The sequence below is a fragment of the Mauremys mutica genome, chromosome 8, assembly GCF_020497125.1.
Source record: "Mauremys mutica isolate MM-2020 ecotype Southern chromosome 8, ASM2049712v1, whole genome shotgun sequence".
Taxonomy (NCBI): domain Eukaryota; kingdom Metazoa; phylum Chordata; order Testudines; family Geoemydidae; genus Mauremys; species Mauremys mutica.
In genome coordinates, this window is record NC_059079.1 from 41,982,376 (window position 1) to 42,001,367 (window position 18,992).

Here is an 18,992-nt window from a genome sequence, read left to right on the forward strand (position 1 = left end):
GGAACACACCACTGATATTCTCCAACACAGCTTTTTCCTTTTGTATCCTTCAGGAAATTATATAAACCAGTATGAAATTAACCTTGCTTGTTTCTCTTGTAGCAGAAATACAGTTCACGTGACAATAATTTTCATTTCTGTTCACAAATGTACTGTATTCCCTGTTGTGACACAATAGTTGCTACTCCATGGCTCTTCTCTAAACATAAGACAGATAAAGATACTGCCACTTCAGTCAGATCTGTCCAATAATTATGGTTGACACAGATATATAACAACTCACTTGGGTATCTCTGCATGTAAGAACAAAATTTTCCCCTGGCAGAGAGTTAAGTGACATTTTTGAATGGTGCTGTAACCATGTTCACTCAGATGGTAATATAATCTCCACAATTTTAGACCTCCCACACAACAAATTGTTCCTTTTTAGTGGTGCAGTGGGGGAAAGGGTACAGGATTCCAGCTGGCAGTTGATGCTGGGGAATACTACTTAAAAATAAAGATAGGAAGTTCAGTGTAATCACTTGCATCTTAGAGCAACTTTCTTGGGATTGCTACTGAGCAGATGTAAGACTGGTGTTAATAAAAAAATGTGTCACTAAATAAAATTAAAGTGGTAATTCACACTGATCTTAATCCAGAAAATTAAAATCTAATGTTCACTTTTGGTCCTTCCTTTCCAAAGCAAAAACTGTGACACTTAAGGATTTTTTAAAGCCGTGATTTAAGGGTCACTTTACTGACTTAATACAACACCTTTCATAAGAGGATCTCAAATCACATTTGCAAACAGTTTGGCCAGATTATAATACAGACTTCACTGGTACTGTAGTCCATAACTTTTAGCACACAATGATATCTGAGATACTACAGTTATGCCTTGTGCTTAAAATAGGATCTAAATACGTGATAACTAATGGCAAACACTAACTTTTGAATGGTGACCTCCATATTTTCCCTATTCTATACATGGGCAAACTGAGGCACAGACAGATTAGGTGATTTGCCTAGATTGCCTTTAGTGAGCTATGACAATTGCCACCACCTTTTGCAATCAGAAGTTTCACTGTATTATGGCAAACAACAACAAACATATCACAAATGGATAACCTCCTGATAATGGATAGAGGGCAAATCTCAATTCCCATGCAACTTTGACCTTTCTGTAGTATCAAACAGTTGATCTCAGAGTTCTGCCAACCTGTTTACATGATATAACTGTGTAAACAGCACAACATTACAGTTCCAATAGTAATTCCTCTCAAACAGGACCCACAGAACAGTAATGGGTACTCTCCAAGAGTCCTTACTTGTAAAGTTTGACAGGGTTATTTTCTGTCCCTTTCCTCTTTGATACCTATATGAAACCTCTGAGAACAGTTAGACACCAGAAGCTGTGCTGTTAGCAATATGTTGATGACATCAGCTTTTATATTTCCTTTGCAATAGATGCAGCCATTGCTGTGGATGAAGAACAGTGGCTTATACTGAGTTGGATAGGATCAAAGTGATTCTAGTGAGAAGGGAGAAATGTTTTGAGGAACTAGCTCAGAAACTGACCTACTGAGGGCATCTATCTACTGCCCTTATACTGAGGTCAAATGATTGGCAAATGATATAAAGTCTGATTTGCCCAGTTAATCATTAACCTTGAATAATGTTAATAACTAGTTAATAACTAGTTAGCTACAGTGGCAAGAAATGTTTTTATCCACTCTCAGTTTATTAGGAGACTTTGCCTCTTTTCAGAAGGAAACCTGACTACAGTGGTCCACAAATATGGTACCTCCAAACTAAATTATTGTAATTCCCTGGGGTTAAAGTTTGGAGCAACATGGAGGCTCTAAATAATGCAGAACACAGTAGCCCACCTTCTCAGTAGTCTAACTCCCAAAAGCACATCACTCTTGGATTTCGCACTGTTCACTAGCTCCCAGTTCACATCCTATATTAGTTCAAGATCTTGGTCCTGACCTTCAAAGCCATCAAAGAATAATCAGAGATCATTTTTCCATCCATGGCCCACTAAGAAAAATGTGCTCCACTGGGACAATGCAGCTACCAAAGCCCAGGATGAAAATGTATGGAATCTGCAGATACATTCATCAGACTCTCTCCTTTGAATTAGTTCCATTGAGTTCAGTAGAACCAATAAGCTGCCAGCAAAGACAGACTGATTTTTAGAGTGTGCTGCTTTTCCATCAGAACTGAAATCTTTAAGGAAAAACAAAAATTAATATCCAGTAGAGCTTCCTAGATCCTTGGAAAACCAAAGAGCAGAATTCTCTACAAGATCCACAGTGGACACTTGCATGCTGATCTATGTTACCAGCTGAGCACTTAGATACTATAATGATTGGCATTATAAAAAAGCAGAGAGGAGTCAGTAACGGAATTTGGAATCGAACCTAGGAACCATGATTCCAGTCCATTGCTTAGAGACACTTCCTCACTTGTCCAAATCCGGAAAGTACTTAAGCGCTGCAATGGGCCTACAGCCGTGGTTTTCAAACTGCGGGTCACCACCCAGTACTGGGTCATGGAATGTAAGGCATTGGGTCGCGGCAGCGGTGGTGCTGCCCAGCTAAGGCAGGCTAGTTCCTACCTGTTCTAACATCGTACTGTGCCCCGGAAGTGGCCAGCAGCGGGTCTGGCTCTTAGGTGGGGGGGCCTCTGTGCACTGACTCTGCCCCAAGCACCGGCTCCACACTAGGAGCTGGACCTGCTGCTGCTGCTGGCCGCTTCCAGGCGGCAGTGCGGTCCGCAGTGCCAGGACAGGCAGGAAACCTGCCTTAGCACCCTGGCTGAGCCACTGACCAGGAGCCGCCCAAGGTAAGCCCATGCCCCAATCCCCTGCCCCAGCCCTGAGCCCCACCCAAACCCCTCAATCCCGGCCCCACCTCAGAGTCTGCACCCCCAGCCAAGACCCCTGACCCCTCCTGTACCCCAACCCCCTGCCACAGCCCTGAGCTCCCCCAAACCCAGAGCACCCTCCTGCACTCCAAACCCCCCATCCCTGGCCCCAACCCAGAGCCTGCACCCCCAGCCCAGAGCCCTGACCCCCTTCCACACCCCAAACCCCTGCCCCACCCCAGAGCCCCCCACACACCCTGAACCTCTCATTCCCAACCCCACCCCGCAGCCCTCATCTCGCACCCCAACCCTCTGCCCCAGCCCTGAGCCTTTCCCAAACCCCTCATCCCCAGCTCTGTTGGGTCTCGGGCATCAAAAATTTTCTTCAACTGGTTCGCCAGAAAAAAAGTTTGAAAACCACAGGCCTACAGCCTAAATGGGAATTATGCATCTACTTAACTTAAGCACCCCTTTACTTTCGTTAATGAATAGGCTGAGGGAACTAATAGGAAAGAGAAACTAAAAAGAAAAGTTGAAAAGTCATTGGGTTCAACCCGCTCTGTTAAATAAGTTGGTATTTAATGTGAAAATTCATATTTTCTACATGGTAGACCAGAAATGGCTCTGAACTAGCTGTTCTGGTCTAGTGAGTACATGGACAGGTTTTTTTTTAAAATGCTCTTTACTTACCTAAGAGACTGGGATGGCTGTGAAGCTGTTCTTTTCTATTGGTAAAATGTATTTCTAATTTTTTTAATTCTTTTTATCTAGTCAATAAATCAGAGTACCTTCAAATGCTTAAGTATTTAGATACTTTGAAGAAGTTTACCTAACATGCTACTGTCTCTCCTGTGTTTTGCAGTAGTTCTACACTTGCTGGCTCTAAACACTTGCACTATCAAACATTTTCAATTGTTCCTTTAAATAAAAAAATGTCTCACTTGAATGTCACATTTTGAAACAGGAAAGCTAAAAATTCATATGAGGATTAGTAACGCTATAGGTACTGTAACAGTCTTCTAAATATGGGCCATATCATGCCACTCATATTTAAGTAGAAATTCCTATTGATCTATGGGGAGGGGTCCTTAACAATTGATGGCACAATATGAAACAAAACATGTGCAATTTATTTATTCATTCATTCATTTATTCAGGGCTTTGGAGCGGAGCCCGGAGTTGGAGCCCGGAGCAGCTCCGGAACAGAGGAGCTGCAGGTTTTTGCCTGGAGCTGGAGCGGAGCCAGAGCACAGCTCCAAAGCCCTGCATTTATTCTTTTTGTTTCACTTCTGAATAGCATGGGCTAATGCTTTGCTGCTTTGTGCCTTGTGTAGTCCTTTACATCTGTGCACCGTGTATGTACAACGCTACTGCATTAGAATTCTCTGGCCCCAATACATCTCTACCTCGATATAACGCTGTCCTTTGGAGCCAAAAAATCTTACCACGTTATAGGTAAAACCATGTTATACTGAACTTGCTTTGATCCACCGGAGTGCTCAGCCCCCCTCCCCGCCTCCCCGAAGCACTGCTTTACCGCATTATATCCAAATTCGTGTTATATCAGGTGGCGTTATATCGAGGTAGCAGTGTACCAGTGGGAGCTTTTTACATGTATATGTATATGTCTATTCAATGTGAAATGCAGGGGAGAATTAGGCCTGATGTCACCGTCCTTATACAGCCAAATATGCCATTGATTTTAAAGGGAGTCTGACCTGCATAAAGACTAAGGAATTGGGCCCTCTAAGGCTCTATTATGTATTGCTTACTTGCCAAATAGATTTTTTGGAAGAAAGCTAACATTTGAGTTCTCCAGGTGCTGAAAATCATCTTAAATGGCAGATTTCTTTTTTTCTACACTTGTGCATGGTAACTCAGATTCTTCCAAACTGAGTTCTATTGAAATGTTACAAGAAAGAAAAATATATTTCAGCCCATCGCCTTCTATGCTAAATTTTATGCTGGGTATAAACCTGTAGAAGCAAGGGATTAAAAGGAAACACTGGCACTCAACCTGTTCCTATAATAACAAAACCCTCCAGCAAATAAAACAGATTTCTTAGGCATCCTTTTCACTCAGATCCCTCTCTCTCTCACACACTGCTGTCTAAAATCTGTTCAGTTTACATATGTCTTAAATATAACACTAATTCTATAGTGAACTGGGAAATCCTCATTTTCATTTCTGGAATATATTATTCAATGACACATCAATTTGGCTTTTACTATATGTTCTTCAGTCCTGTAAATGAGCTAATAGGCCTTTACTTTTGCAACTTGTGAATTAAAAGGTAGTATTATGCAACACATCTGAAATTTAAAGTCCCGTAGAAGTAGCAATTCTAATTTTGTGTTGTTCCAAGATCACTTTGGAGACTAAAAATGAACAGTAAACTTCAAGGACTATAGCACAAGCATTTACACACATTGCTATAATAAGAATACATAGTTTTTTCATCCATAGACCTCAAAGCATTTTACAAACTAGGGTATGTATCCTTATTCCTATTTTACATATGAGGAAACTGAGGCTAGGAGAGTTGAAATGATTTGCCCAAGTCAATGGCATATAAAGAACAGGACCCTAGTCTCTTGCTGCCCTGTCCTGTGCTGTCTCCAAAGATTATGGCAGCATGAGGCAGAGCAACTCTGTTGTAGCTTGACTGCTGGGATGGGGAGAGGATGGGGAGGAAGTTAGAGGAGTTGAAGTTGTGGAGTTTCAGGACTTTGTGCCGCATCCTCAGCTGAAAAAGTCAATGGACCTATGCCAATTTACAGCAGAGGATCTGGCCCTCATTATCTGATTTCAGGGTGACTGCCAGATGTCATCATTTTGTTTAGTGAATTGAGTACTTCAAAAGGTTGGAAGTATAAGTTCAGGATGCCTACTTAGCCAAAGCTTATCTGAACCTCTTGGGTCTGCTGTAACAAGTTTTCTTTCAAGATGTAGGTAGTTCCCATTTTCAGCTGAGCCAGCAATATCATGAGAATGGCCTTTGGCATTTTGCCACTTTCAGTTCTGGTCCTAGCTAAAACCCAAAAGTGCAAAGAAGTTCACAACAAGGGAGGATAATGGACATAACATACTTGGGTCTTTACTAGGGAATGAGCGACATCAACTGTTTCAGCTGGGAACTGTAGAAATGGATTGTGCTATTCCTTAAGGTCCTTTTGGTCAGGCCAGCTTCCATTCTTGCAGAAGACTCAGTTGTATTAGGTGTAATAGGATCTGTTCTGGAAGCCCCCTATAAAGAGACTGTGAAAGGAAGCAGCCTGCAGAATCTGAGGGAGGGTGATTTGGAGACTGGTAGGCCCACATTCCAGAAACCACTGCCTGTCATATTAAAGGGATGAGGAGCAGCACCTAACTTCTGCTTTTGAACCCCAAAAGCAGAGATGTTTCTTCTTCAAGGTTTTGCATCTGGTTGGATGATTCAGAGTTCCAGTGCTGCCAATCTCTATAGTTGCTGAGGTGCAAACTAGAAATATCCTAGTTTGACTTTTAGATTCTAAGTTTACAGGGTTGTCTGACAGAAAAAGTTTTTATTTTACTTGTTCACTAAGCTAATTTGATTTTGGACCACTGAGAAAGAACAGTGGTGAACCCACTATGCCCTTTTTACAGAATAACTTCTCAGGATAAGAGTTCAGAATCTATTGCTTCTTTTTTTCCTTCTCTCTCTCTCTGCTGTATCTTCCAGTAAACACTTTTATTGCTTGATCTGAGATAAATTGACTCTCACTGTTACAGTATATAGAAGGGGAATCATTGGCTGGCATTTTAGAACAGAATATTATTTCTACCCACTTTAAGGAAGACAGGAAAGGAGGCAATCTCTCTGCTAGTCAGTTACATGAGGAATACTGCAATCTGTAATATGGAGCAGTGTCAAAGAAGGATCCGTAGGTATCATTTGATCTCAGAAAGGTAAAATAGCCTGCACACAACAGACATCACTATATACATGCAGATATAGGAGGCATGATTGTTCAGCCTGTGACAGATATGATACTATCCTGCAATATCCTGGGCAAACCTTATGGAATTAAATTAAACTTTATTGCATTACTTTTAATACCTTTGGGTCCATTGTATTGAAAATGCAAGTGTTTGTGTACTGTTGTAGGATTGCATGGAACTTCTTTACTGGGGACAAGGATTAATACACTCTCTGGAAGATAATCTGAACTGCAAAAGACTAAGTTGAACACATAGCAGATATGATTAATCTTTTGGGACAATATGTGTGAAGTGGAATTGGTAGGATGTACAGGGGAGGAGGGAATGGCACCTAGGGACTCAGCCTTGGAAGCTTTGCACAGACAAGGAACTTTTTGTCTATTGAGAACCTGTTATATGAGGACAGTTTAAAGATCCAATCTGGATTCACCAGGGACCAACAGACAAAGGACTTTTGAATAAATGGCCTGATCTTCAGCTGATTCAGGACCTTTGTTTTGATCCAGCAAACAGACAGAACCTCCGGTCCATGAAGAGCCTCAATCATTAGAGAAGGGTTGGAAGGACTGACACTAGCCAGAGCCCTTGTAGAATGGGCTGGGAGTGATCTTGAGAATGTATGTAGGTTCGTTTATTGTTTTTAATATGTTTTCTTTGTAGTGCTTTTATCGTAAGGATAAAATAGGCTTCCTTTAAAAAAGGAAGTTGTGTTGACTTATAACTGTAGCAAGTACACTGTGTACTGTCTCTGAGGACAGAGCTGGAGGCCTGAGAGTGGATGCCTTTGCTGAACTGCAAAGGGGAAACAGAGGTGCAGTTGCCCTGAGCTGTGACTACGCCCTTATTTACATTGGTAAGCACTGAACTCAGGAAAGTAACTCCGTTCCTGTAAGCAGAACTCATGTAAGTGTTCACCAATGTGACCTGCACCACAGAGAGATATTATTTGTATTTAAATTCAGTGTTGTACAGCCATGTTATTGTGCTGGTTGGATCTGAATCAGGTGCAGCAGCTCAGTCTCCATTAAGTTTTATTTCAGAATCACCTTTTTAGCTATAGGAGGCCCAGGAGTAGTTTTACTCATGAAGTACAGTGGATTGTGCTTACCCTTTGGGATTTTATTTGTAAAATTTCAAGCTCTCCAAACTAGTTAAAAGTAGGCCATCAAGAAAGGAAAGTATGCTCCCTTTGCCTGGGTTATATGTTCCCTGCTAGATTAAACTCCGCAGAGGGGGAATCAGAAAAAAGCTATTTTCCCCAATTTTCCATACTGCCTGTGGGAATCTAATTCAATTTCCACCCAAATTTAGCAGTGAAAACTAAGCAGTAAAGAATAAGGTTGAAGAAGCTTCTGTAAATCACTGGATTCTAAGGTACTGTACTAAGGTGCAGTAGGATTATTGAGCACAGGTTAAACTTCTTTTCCAGCCACAAAGCTACTTACAGATTTAAGAAGCTTAAAAAGCTGATCCAACATTAGTCCTTGCTTTGCAAATGAAAGAATAATATCTCTCTCTATATAAAGTTATTAGATAATTAGGTAAGTGTAGTTTTTAGTAGTTAAGGCCTTGGGGGGTCTGCCACTATGTAAACCCCTCCAACCTGTACGGGGTGACTAGCATGCCCAAAATCCCGGGATTCAAGAACTACATTTTCTGCCCCCAGGCTTTCCTGATCAGTGACAACCACCTAAAGTGCCTCTACTACCTTGGAGTAGCTCATGTCCCCTCAAAGTGTACTATTTGCCAATCCTTCCCAAGCGGAACCTGTCAAGCCATCAGTATAAACTTCAGAGAGACCTGATAAATCAAACAATGAGACTCCAATCTGACCATGGCCCATGAGGACCCCCATACAACAGGTAGAAGTGCTGAAAAACACCCCTTTGAGCATGGTGATCTCCAGCCCTGGGGCTGAGAAGAGCAGAGCTCAGGACCTCTCCAAACAGGGACCTGAGGAGGGTAGGAAACACTCTCACAAGAAGCAAGAGAAATCCCCTTCCAGGTCCTCCTCCAAGAAGACGGCCTCTTCTTCGATAACTTCCAAGCTGAGTGAAACTCCACACCCAAGTTATGGGAGTATCAGGAGCTCAGAAGAACATGTCAGAGTACCCTGAAACCATCATTAACCACAGGAGAAAGACCATCCCAGTACCAGTGAGAAAGAAATGGAAGTACACACCTCCTTAACTGAGGGTACCCTCACACCATGGTAAGGAGTTGAGACCACCTTTACCACTTGATGACTATAGGCAATTTCAGGACCTACTAAAGAGGATCACAGATCCTCCAAATCCCTCTGGAGGAAGTACAGGAGACTCCTCAAACTCCTGGACATTCTCTCAAGTGGCATTTTCTATTAATGGGGCCATCATAGAACTGGCCAGCACGGTCTGGCACACCCCAGCCATGTGCACCCCACTCTGAAAAGAATGGAGAAATACTTTGTACCAGCTAAACTTTAAGGAGTAAAATTTTTATTTACACACACTGCTCCAGATTCATGAGTAATTCAGTCATTGAAAGAGGCAGACAATATCACCCTATATCCACCCCTTACAATAAGGAAGCTAAATACTTAGATCTCTTCTGGATAAAGATTTTTATTTCAACGAGCTTACAGGTCTGCATAGCAAACTATCAAGCAGTAATGTCAAAGAATGCTTTTATTAATTATACTAAACTGGCAGAACTCACAGGAGGATAGCCTGCAGTTCAAAGTACTCGTCAAGGAGGGTTAATTGCTTGCTAGATCGTCCATCCAGGCCTCGGTAGATGCAGTAGATACAGCCTCCTGCTTGATGGCAACATTTATCTGCATGTGTCGGGTATCATGGTTTCAATCCTCTGGAGTTCCCAAAGAAGGCCGATCCATGATGAAGGATCTGCCCTTTGAGGGAAATAGGTTGTTCAGTGAAAAGTCAAATGAGTCAAGGGCAACCCTAAACTCAAGGGCAACACTGTGCTCAAGTGGATATCTACACTCCAATGCCACTGAGGAAATACCACAGATCTCAACCCGACAAGCGGCAACCAGCCCTTCAAACTTTTTATCATCAAAAGGGTTATGAGCCACCCAGGAAACAACAGAGGGTGCAGCATGACAAGCAGGACGTCCTCCCTTCACCCTCCTTCCAATCCCAGCTTTCCACTAGAAAACACTTTTGAGGGGACCTTCAAGAGCTGCAAATCAATCCCTCTACCACATCCCTCTGTTCAGAACTCCAGTACCTAATTTGGTGGCTGCCTAGCTCATTTATCCCAAACTTGGCATCTCATATCAACAGACAAAGAGGTTCTGGAGATCACTGATACTTGCTACACCACAGAATTTCTCTCTCTTTCCCTTCCCAACACCTCTTTCTCTTGAAAACCTCTCTGCTGAGAGGAGGTTCCATCAAGAAGTAGTCTCCCTGTTCCCTCTGGGAATCATAGAACTAGTAGTCCTCAACACAGGGGGAAAGGATTTTACTTGAAATACTTTCTCATGAGTTTTCCCATTCCATGATGACTGGTTACTGACTGGGAAATCTCATCGGGAGGCATGGACATCAACTCTATAACTGCTCAATCTTCTGTGCTCATTGGGACGCTGCCTGTACAGCGTATTGGGGAACCCTGGACTCTATCAAGGCCAAGGCATACTTTCCTTAGGACAGGTTCCAATCTATGAAGGAGCTTGCTACTCACAGCTGGGTGAGCCCACGGATGTCAGTCCACTCATGTCTGATCTTTCTGGGTCATACACATTCCCTGTACCAATGTGTGACACCGTTTGAAAGACTTTGCCTTCATTGTCTATAGGCTTAGCTATGGAGAGTATACATGCCTCGCTGACAGAGTACAGATAAACTAGTCTTGCTCCCCCAGAGAGTGCAAGATTCCCTCTTCTGGTGGGAGAACAGGGGTGTATGTTGGTGGTCCCCTTTGTTCCTTCACTAGCCAAGAAGTGACTGATCACTGACACTTCCTTGCTAAGGTGGAGCACCCATCAAGATAAGCATGTAGCAAAGCAGACATGGACTTCTCAAGATTCTTGGATCTACATAAAATTCCTGGAACTGTAAGCAGTCCATAAAGCCAGCAAACAATTCTCACCATTCATTCAAATCCTGCATGTCCAAGTCAAGTCAGACAACAGTGTTCTACATCAAAAAACTAGGGGGGAGCAAGATCCACCCCTCTTTATATAGAAGTGGTCAATCTTTGGATACATCTATCCATGCATCTGTATGCAACTCTTCTTGGACCAATTGACCCAGGACAAAGGCCCAGATCAGGCATCCCTATCTGGCATCCCTCTACTTAACAGCCTGGTATTTGAAAGGGTGATAAATCTAGAAAGGACATGCTCAGAAGCAGTTCAGTCCCTCCTTAATAATAGTAAGAAAGCGTCCACAAGAAAGTACTACACAGTAAAGTGCAAAAAGTTTTCTATCTGATGTCAACATTGTTGGATAAAACCAGAGGATTCCAACATTCCTGTCATCTTGGAAAATCTCCTCTCCTTAAAGATTTCACATTTATCTTCATTCCATATGAGTGCACTAAATGGCTGTTGGTGCCAGTCACCCTCCAGTTGACAACCATTCTATCTTCACCCATCCTGTGACAGTCCATTTTCTAAAGATTATCATTAGAACCCTTTCCCCAGTACTAAAACTTACCCTAACTTGGAACCAGTCTAGTCCTATCATCGTTAATGAAGACTCTGCTTGCACCTTAGCTACACATTCTTTAGCCAACCTATTGATGAAAATTCCCTTTCTGATGACCAGCATGGCTGGGAGTCCTTATAGCTGGTCCACCTTACATAGTCTTCCATAGAGACAAAGTCTACCTGAAATTACACCGAAAATTCACCCCCAGTGTGATCTCGGGACTCCATGTAAATCAGGCTATTCACTTATCTGTCATCTTCCCAAAACTACAGGCCTATACTGAGAATAAGAAGCTTCATTCTCTGGATGTCCTTCAAGAATTGCCATTCTACCTACAGAGAAATCTTTAGGAAATCACCTAGATTATATATATCCTTTGCAGAGCAGGGATGAAGCAATCTCATCCCAAAGACAGTCTACACGGATTTCAGGTTGCATCCTGCTCTATTACTAGTTAACAGCAACCCCTCCCCCAGAAGAGCTGAGGGTCCATTCATCTAGATCCCACTCTGCATCAGTAGCCTCCCTTTAAGAAGTCCCTCTCCTGGAAACTCTTTAACACGGGGCTCTGTTCACATTTTCATGAGACATTATGCTCTGGTGCAAGCTTCTATAGCTGATGCAGCCTTTAGCAGAGCAGTCCTCCATTCAGTGGTACAACAGGGGTCTTCGCACCCTCCTCAGGGGCAGCTCCAGGCACCAGCACGCCAAGCGCGTTCCTGGGGCAGCAAGCCACAGGGGGCGCTCTGCCGGTCACCGCAAGGGCGGCAGGCAGGTTGCCTTCGGCGGCATGCCTGTGGAGGGTCTGCTGGTCCCACGGCTTCGGCGGACCTCCCGTAGGCGTGCCGCCGAATCCGCAAGACCGGGGACCTCCCGCAGGCAAGCCGCCAAAGACAGCCTGCCTGCTGTGCTTGGGGCGGCAAAATACCTAGAGCCGACCATGACCCTCCTCCTCAATAAATACTGCTTGTGAGTCACCCACAGTGAGACTCATACGGTTACTTACCTTACAATAATTAGAGTACTTCAGGACGTGTGGTGCCTATCTGTATTCCGCTACCTGCCCTCCAACCCCTCTGCTGCATACTTAATCCTAGGTTAATTCACAGTAGAATGATACTGGAGAGGTGATTGGTCCATGTTGTCCCTTATGACCTAGCTAGTAGGAGAGAGGCGCAGGCACAGACCAACAAACGCTGCTAGCAAGAATCTTCCAGTCTCAGGTGCATGGAACATATGCATACCTACATGGAATGCAGATAGGGACCACACATCTCAAAGAACTCCAATTACTATAAGGTAAGTTACCATTCTCTTCCATTGTTGTTAGAGTGAGTTTCCCACACAACACAATAGAGGAGAGGAAAATATAAAACAAAATTTAAAAAAACTGTAATTGTAAAATACAGAAAATAGCAGGGAGTTCAGGGGCAGGTGTTTATCTGAAACTACTTTGAGCTTTTTAAAAAAAAAATTGACAGTGTTCCTTTAAAATTATGGCCCATCTTCACTCCATCTTCATCCATGACGGGGAAACTTTTTACATCATTACAACATAAATTTCCAGCCTCGTCTACATTAGAGATTGTTGTACAAGATCAAAAAGCCCAGTGTTGCTAACACTGGCAAAGTTGCCCCATTGTTTGCAATCTTGGCAGCATTCACATAAATGGCTCTCAGACTCTAGCAGACATCTTCAGCATGGTGTCGGCTCATCCTTTTCAGAGAAAGTGTAACCAACAAGGTGCTGTAAATGGCTGCTGGAGCTGGAGAGTTGCCTACATGAGGACTCACAATGCTGCTAACAACCAGTCATTTTGGTAAAAATTCTCTAATATAGACAATGCCTCCAAAGCTTTAGCATAGTAGGATACTGTTTATATCCTGTCTACACTATATAAAGGAATTGTGTGGAAACTGGGTTGAGTGTCTCTGTCATGGCTGGAGTTGCAGCATTAGAAGGGCTCTATACAGAATCCTGTTCAACTTCGAGGTTGGCTGACAGAATACATGGGGTGAAGAACTGGCCAATGCAGATCTATTTTATGCATGCTTCATTTTGCATAGCAAGTTGTTTTTAAGTTGATTTGTTAAACTTTGGCAATGACATAGAAGGATCCAAAAATGTGTTTAAGTGAGGAACATATGGCTTGTCATTAAAAATGTATCAAAGAGCCTCTCTCTCTTTTGTTGACATGAATGATCCCCTCATGTGACCTCCAGTCTGCTGGTTGGCACTCACATGCAAGTGAATCAGCATGCTGTTAGCAATTACCTCAGTGATATTTACAGCATTTTAATGTCAGTTGTCTATATGTAAATAGAATTTGTGAGAAACTCAGGATGCCAAGGCTTCTTTCTCCCACTAAAGCAGAGCTATTCCTTGAACGCACCAGAATGCTTCCTACACCTGATATAACTGCCAAAAATATCATTTGTTTGAAATTACTTTATGACAAAATAATGAGTCTGTCAAAGATGAGTGGTCAGAAAAACAAATTTGTTCTCCTACACAATTACAGTGGAGTTTATAGTGTTGGACAGTGATATCAATCTCTGGCTATTCAGAATTAAATTTGCACATTGAAAAGAATTGTATTCTTGTGTATGCCCTAAACACGACATTTAGGCAGTAAACATTCTCACAGGTTGGATTGGAAAGATGAAAATCAGCTGAGCTGTAGAAACATCAGGATGTTAAGTTTCCAAATATAGACAACCGTTGTGGAGAGTTGGTATTCACTTTCACAGGCTCAGCTCTGACAAGGTGGCTGCCATAATGACCGATAAAGAGAGAGCTTGAAAAATTGCTTTGTCATCAGATGTAACAGACAGATGAAACCACTCCCTTTGGGCAGACAGCCAGTGTGGGACCTCTCCCTCCCCCCTTTCCTTCTAATTGCTCCTGGAGCAGTCAGCAGCTTATTGAAGGGTTATGAAGATGTGGGAAAGCATTAAACCTCGCCCTAACCTCTTATTTTAAATATATGCAGTATGAGACTTATGTTTTGCCTTTAACATCTGCTTTATTCTTACATGATGTACACTGGGCATGGTGTACAGTGGGCTACTGGGTATATCCTCTTCCATTTGCAGCATTTTACCTACATTCTGATAGCTCCTCTGTTTGTTCGCTCTGCCCCTCTCCCCAACACACCCAAACACATTATTGCATGGTGTGCCAGAGGTAGCTGGATTTCTTTATATAAAAAGTTATGTGCATATACAAAAGTTTGTGAAGCACTTTGGATTTCTTTGGACTTAAAAATACTCTGGACATGAAATTTTATTATAATCATCTAACATTTGCTTTGTAAACAGGGTGGGAAAAGACTTTCCAGTTTCTATTACATGTCTTCACATAGTCTGTCTGTCAACTGTAGCTGTACCAATAATCATGAAGGAAATAGGTCCAAGAAACACTTTCACCCTTCCTTTTCTCCATCCAGCACTCAAGTCTTTCCTATTGCTCTTCTGTGAATTCCCTGCAGTTTATCAATGCACGCATCATGAAATGCCCAGAACTAACTGCAGGATTCCAAGTGCAGTCTCACTAGAGCAGGGGTCTCAAACATGCTGCCTGCGAGGTTATTTTCTGTGGCCCGCGAGCTCCTTGAGCGGCTCCGGCCTGACGCGCACCGGGGGCAGGGCAGGCTCCCTGCCTGCCTGCCCTGCCCCCGCGCCGCGCTGCGCCACTCCAGGAAGCGGACGGAACCTGGGGGAGGAGAGGCACAGGGGTGGGTGTGTTGATATTACTTCAGGCACTGCCCCCAGCAGCTCCCATTGGCCATGGTTCCCTGTCAGTGTCAGTAATGTGGCCACGGGCCAATGTACTAGTCCTCATGTGGCCCTCATGGTCATTTGAGTTTGAGATCCCTGCACTAGAGCAATATAGAAAGAGAATATAGTCCCCTTCTCCAGAATGTGATGTTTCTCTGTGTACAGCACACAACTTTACTGGCTTTATTTATTTGTAAGCATAATATATTGAAAACTCATGTCTAATGTGCCATCCACTATTATATTTTGGTCTCTTTTAGTATTATTGCTATCTAGGTTTCACCCTCTCACCGAGTAGGGGCCTGTTTCTCACATTGGTTGTTAATCAGGAGTAACTCCACTGAAATCAATGGGGTGACACTGGCATAAAGGAGAAGAGAATCAGACCTTATGTTTTTTTCAGATTATCTGACTCACACTTTATTATTTTTCTGCCAGTGTTTCTACTCTCTGGGCCAGGTTGTATGATTTCATTGATATTCACTACTCCCAAATTAGTATCCTCTTCAGATTTCATTAGCACACCACTTAGTCCCATTTCTAGATCACTAACAATGGTGTTCCAGAAGATCAGACTCAACACTGATATTATCCCTGCAGTAATACTTCATTAAAGGTCTTTCCGCAGAGCAATACAGTGCCATTAGTCTTTGGGTTTCTCTACGTGTCCCAACAGCATGGACTACAGGGGTGTGACCTGCAGGCAGCACAAAAGCGTTGTGTAGGCCTGTGTAGATACCGTTAGTGCAAACTCAAAGATACCTAATTTGTGATCATGTAGTCCAATTTCAAACAGGGCTACATTAATGCAAACAACATACCTTGTAGTTCTTGCTAGCAGAGTCTACACAGGGCAGTTATAGCGCAAAAGTTTAGCGCGGCCGCAGTTCACACCACAGTAGTTCACAATGTGGGGCTGGGTAGACAAGCCCTTTATCTTTTCTTTCTGGTACAGTTTTTCAGCTAGTTTTCCAATCATGTGAAAGTGTACCACAGAGTATTTTCTACAATCCAAATATGCTATGCTTGCTGCATCCCCTTCATATTTATGGTATCATTTGGCAGGAAAAGCAGTCAGTTTTTTCTTATATGATTTATCCTTTATAAACATATTGCTGCTTATTGCAGTCATGATTCCTTTATCCTCTAGATGAGGTGGTGATCTTTTTCATGTGATGGTTGTTCCTGTATTTCACTTGGGCTATCCTCTGAGCACTAACTCATTTCTTCTTCTCCTTTTCCTGCAAGCCTTAATTATTTCTGAGTATTCATCTTTTTTACTCTCCCTTTTATAATACCAGTTGTTATTTTTTAACTTCTGATTTTTAAGTAATCCTTCATGAAGTCACATTAGCCACTTCTTATTCCTTGCAGTCTTCTTCAAGGGAACTGTAGACAGTTCTGGCTGAATAACTGTGGTTTTCAGGATTCCTCAACATTGCCTACGCTTTATGTTTAATTATCAATGTTATCTGAATCACAGGTCTTTATGTCTGTCTCTGCTCTGCCCCCATATATTCACTCAGCCCCCTCAGCACTCTTGAGACAGTTTTCATTTCCAGTCATTCAACATTCAAATTTGTTACTGCTTCTGTAATCCAATTAGAATCACTCTTCCTATTTTCTACTCTTCCCTTTTCCTGTAATCATTTGGTGTTTGTCTGAGATTTTCTTTCATATGTAGGTGCTACATTATTATATTGTTATTTTGTGGGTGATTCTACCATGAGGGTTTTAAACACATGCACTGGACAGATTCTCAGCTGGTGTAAATCTGCATTTTTGTGTCTGGCACTTATATATGTATTATGGCAGAGATTGTAATGCCACGTATAGTTAAGGTTACCCAACACTGTCCAGGGGGAAGTTGGTCAGAGCTGGAGGCTTGTCGGAAAAGGAGGTGTTGGGCTGGAGTTGTAAGATGTGCAGTGAATGAGACAGGGAATTGCAGGAAGAGAAAAGATGGTCTGATGGTTAGTGCAGATGAATGCCGCACTATCTTTGCCTCTGCCAGAGTTCCTGTGTGTGCTGGGAAAGTCACTTAAATTAAAATGTTCAGAGTTGCTCCATACTTTTGTGTTCCTTATTGCCTGGGTACCCAGTGTGAAATACTTAAGGCCAGATTTGCAGAAGTGCTGAGCACTCACAACTATAACTAAAATCAGTTGGAGCTGTGCCATGAATATGTAAGTGCTATAAAAATGCTAAGTACTCTGAAAAATCAGTTCATAGGTAGGCTCAGATTGGCCACCCAACAATTAGTGGACACTTTTGACAATTTTGGCCTTAATATTTCTGTGCTTCAGTTCCCCGTCTGTGAAATGGGGATAATAATACTTCTTTATCTCAGAGAATGTTATGAAGGTAAATTCATTAGTGTCTGTGAAGCACTCAGATACTATGGAAAGAGCACCATAGAACTGTCCATGAGGAAATGCATAATTTAGTATTCAGCGCAGGGCTGGATGGTGTCCATTAAATAAGGCCTGGTGCCATACACTGAACGAGGTGGATAAAAAATATTTAATAACTGCTCATTCACTGAAAGAGGCAGGAATTTTGTGGAATAATAGTATGTCATTAAAGACCCTATCGTAATGCATGTACACAAAGGGGCCAAATTAAGACTACACAGCATTTCCTATCTCTTGAATGCTTGACTTTGTAACCTAAACATTCTTTTAACATAGCAGTTTTAGATGTAGTACATATATAGAGGACACCATCAAAGAAAGGTGCTAATGTTGTATGAAAAAAGGTCCCTTAAGCAAATTAGCACTACAAGTAATTCACTGCATGCAGTATGTATATGCAGGACACAGTTCATAATTAAATACAGTTTGCTTATCAGTCTCTCTTCTTATTTTTTTTCAGTCATGTTTAAAAAAAGATTTTTTTTGCAAATTTTAATTTAAAAGGTGTTGATTATATTTCCAGCTAGAGTGAGCATTGTTTAAATAACAAGCAATTCATTCTGTCTCCTTTCTAACAGTGAGTAGAATGCATATAGCATCTTCTGTATTGTAAATTCTAGTGGCTTTTCTCCAGCTGCCACTTAAGGCAACTGCAAGTTTGTTTTACCCTGGGGATATGTGTGTGTGTGTGTGGCCACTTGCTTCAGGTCATATTCCTTTTAAATGGAAGTCAGCTTGGCAGCTGTTAATTTGCACTAGCTAAAAATCTTGGCTATTCCGTGTGCTGCTTTGCTCTAATTACTGGGCACTGTATGGAACAGGTAACAAATGCCCACATGAGAACCTTTTAAATCACTGGATTTATAATCATTAGGAAAACAAAGAACCAGAGTTGCTAAATACTAGTTTCCTTTCCAGGGCCAATAACAACGAGATTTTACCCATTTCTGACATCTACTGGAAAGAAATGGATGCCTTAGTGTCTCTGAAACTAGCTTTTTCCATTCCTGAAAATACCAACTATTTTAAAAACAATGTAGTTCAAATTCTAATTCATTTAATGGTTTTGATAAGAATTGCAGTTAGTTTATTTCCCATTTTGAAAAAAAACACTTCTATCAAATTATTTTTTCTGCCCTTCAGGTGCTAGAATTTTGTCAAATTAAGGTGTCAAATTAATTGTCCTTTCTGAGCAACTGGGCAGTGCTCAGTACAATACAAAGTAATAACCTGCCTCTTCAACAAATAAGTTGGCTTCTACAATTTTACATTCAAATATGATGTGGCTAACGTATTTTTGTGGATATTGCATATCCGTTG

At 42.0% G+C, this 18,992-nt stretch overlaps 1 protein-coding gene across 4 annotated transcripts in view; it reads left to right on the forward strand.

Annotated features, from left to right (window-relative positions):
• NTNG1 (netrin G1) overlaps nt 1-18,992 on the forward strand; it is a 212,354-nt gene that overhangs the window by 110,097 nt on the left and 83,265 nt on the right. The gene's annotated exons all lie outside the window — the stretch shown is intronic.